General features: G+C 45.5%; 1 non-coding gene across 1 annotated transcript; it reads left to right on the top strand.

Moving 5' to 3' along the window:
• The first annotated feature begins 1,718 nt into the window (after positions 1-1,718).
• TRNAM-CAU lies at positions 1,719-1,802 on the top strand. The gene is given in 2 exon segments: positions 1,719-1,756; positions 1,767-1,802. It is a non-coding gene; the product is annotated as a tRNA-Met (tRNA).
• The last annotated feature ends 709 nt before the right edge of the window (positions 1,803-2,511 follow it).

Below are 2,511 nucleotides of genomic sequence, written 5' to 3'. Positions count from 1 at the left end.
CATGGTCTCATAGCGGCTCCGTAAATGTATGATATAAAGTTCTGAGTACATATGTTCTTTGATTGTTATTGAATTGAGTCGATACAGACGCAGACACTCAAAGGTATATGCTGGTAAGAAGCCAGCGCCTATGTTGACTGGCAACATGATCTTCATGCCAGAGATGATGGACAACCAAATTGCAGTAGTGTACAAAAGTGAAAACTTGAACCAGATGATTGTCATCGCCGCGCGTCAAGCACGGAAGGTAGGTATGTGTGCTACTACCCACTCCTTGAGTGAAGGATGAGCATGTGCCAAAGAATTCCCTAGACTTATTTTTGTTTGTTTTGTTTGAGGTGGAGTGGAACTGGAGGAGAGAAGTCAGAGAACCTGTGTGCATGAAAATCTGTGAAAAAATAACGCGCCATAGCGTTTTGAGCGATGTCATGCTAAATAAATTGATGTACAATGTCTCGTTAATAGCATGTCATGGCCTGATGCATGTAACCATTTTATTAATTATTCATAAAAACCATACAAAATAGTACTCCCTCCCTTTTATTTACTCCGCATATTAGAGTTGACTGAAGCCAAACTTTCTAAAGTTTGAGCAACTTGAAAAGAATATAAATATTTATCATAACAAATCTATATGATGTGGAAGTACATTCAATAATGAATCCAAATGTATTGATTTGTTATTGTATATGTTAATATTTTTTGTCTATAAATTTTGTCAAAGTTTACAAAGCTTGACTTTGACCAAAGCTAATATGCGGAGTAAATAAAAATAGAGGGAGTACATCACGCTATTTTGTTATAGCACGTTATTTTTTTCATTGATGGAAATCCAAGGGAACCTATGCCGCCAAATAAAAATGCACATTTTGTCTATCTATCTTTCTGCAGCCATAGGTTCTTGCCGTGCCAAATCTATAAATAACCCTCTTTTGTTGTATAGTGCAACCCTACACTTCTGATACTTATGTCTGTTGGCTTTCCTTGGAGAAACACAAGTTGGAGGTACGCTGCGTTCATGCCTGACGCCCGGCGTGCACAGTTGCTTCCTCCGGGAGTCAAGTTGATTGTGTGATTCAGTGTCTGAACGAGTCTAACTAACCTCTGTCGAATTTTCCAACACGAAATCTGTGATGTCAAAGGTGCCAATTAGTAGCCCCATTGGAGATGTTAAGTAGCTACCTCAGCTGAGAGTGGCCAGGGCCGAGAGGCTGAGGTGCAGGTGCAGCAAGAGGGTGTCTTCGGCTCTTGCTCCGGTGGTGGCCAAGGGCGTGCCGCTGCTCGCCGTGGCGAGCACCACGGCGGCGTCAGCAGCCCCGATGCTGGCCTCGGCGCTGGCGCTGGTGGACGAGCGGATGTCAAGTGAGGCCACCGGGCTGAGCAACGACCTGCTGGGGTGGGTCCTTCTGGGTTCCATCGGCCTCGTCTGGTGCTTCTAGCCTTCTACGCCGTCTACTCCTCCACCTTTGACGACGACGACCAGTCCGGTGGCGGCGGCGGCATCACGCTCTGAGCACCTCCATCATCTTCTTTTGCCTGCCTGATGCGTGAAAGCTTTGCGTAGTTACCTCGAATCTATCAAGCAACAAGCATGGATGAACACTGGGCTACTGATTACGACCGGAAAACTGAAGCATGTATGGTACTAGTGTCAAATAACTGCGGTCGTTATTGGGTTTGCTAACAAGGATGTTTGTTTCGCTTCCTGTGCAACAAGTGGGGTGGTGGCGCAGTTGGCTAGCGCGTAGGTCTCATAGCTGAGAGTGATCCTGAGGTCGAGAGTTCGAGCCTCTCTCACCCCACAATATATAGAAAGACCATCGTAGTGATGAAACGCTCGATGGCAACTTGGGTCGCCACATGGTACATCTGATTCGTCAGGTGAAACCGAGCATGTCTGAACCATGGTCTTCTTTTATTTTTTGGCCTGTTGGTGCAACTGGAAAACACATTCCATGGTTCCGATCACTCCAGTGCATATCACTGAAGATGTTCAGTATGGTTGTAATGTGAGTATGTGACCCAATGTCAATGGTATTCTTTTTTAACCTATAAAAACGGTTGATATGCAATGAACGAAAAATCCAGGCCTGAAAGCCTGCTTCGTATTAACCTCCTATGGGTCACATTGTTCATTGCTTTTTTTTCGAAAAGGAGGATGACCCCCGGCCTCTGCATCTGGGAGATGCATACGGCCACTTTTTAAATTATTCTCGAGGACCTTATAAAGTATTACAAACAATATTCCTGAATCCACCATCTCGACAACATATGCCGCTACTCTTATCCATATGATAAAGGGATGCTAGTTGGGCCACTACCAAAACCACTCACCTAAACCTAACATCAAAAGCCGGAAGCCCCAGCCGAGCCACATACCGAGTCTGGGGCACAATCCGGTCAGACACACTCTTGTGTCCTCGCAGCCATCTTCCACAGGTCCGTCTTCAGAATATATTGAGTCTTCTACCTTGTGTAGGCCACTCCGCCATCGACGTCACCATGACGCCA

This window comes from Triticum dicoccoides, chromosome 1B (genome assembly GCF_002162155.2).
Source record: "Triticum dicoccoides isolate Atlit2015 ecotype Zavitan chromosome 1B, WEW_v2.0, whole genome shotgun sequence".
In the NCBI taxonomy this organism is placed as follows: Eukaryota; Viridiplantae; Streptophyta; class Magnoliopsida; order Poales; family Poaceae; genus Triticum; species Triticum dicoccoides.
Note: the sequence above shows the minus strand (reverse complement) of the source record. Positions and strands in the feature narration are given on the sequence as shown.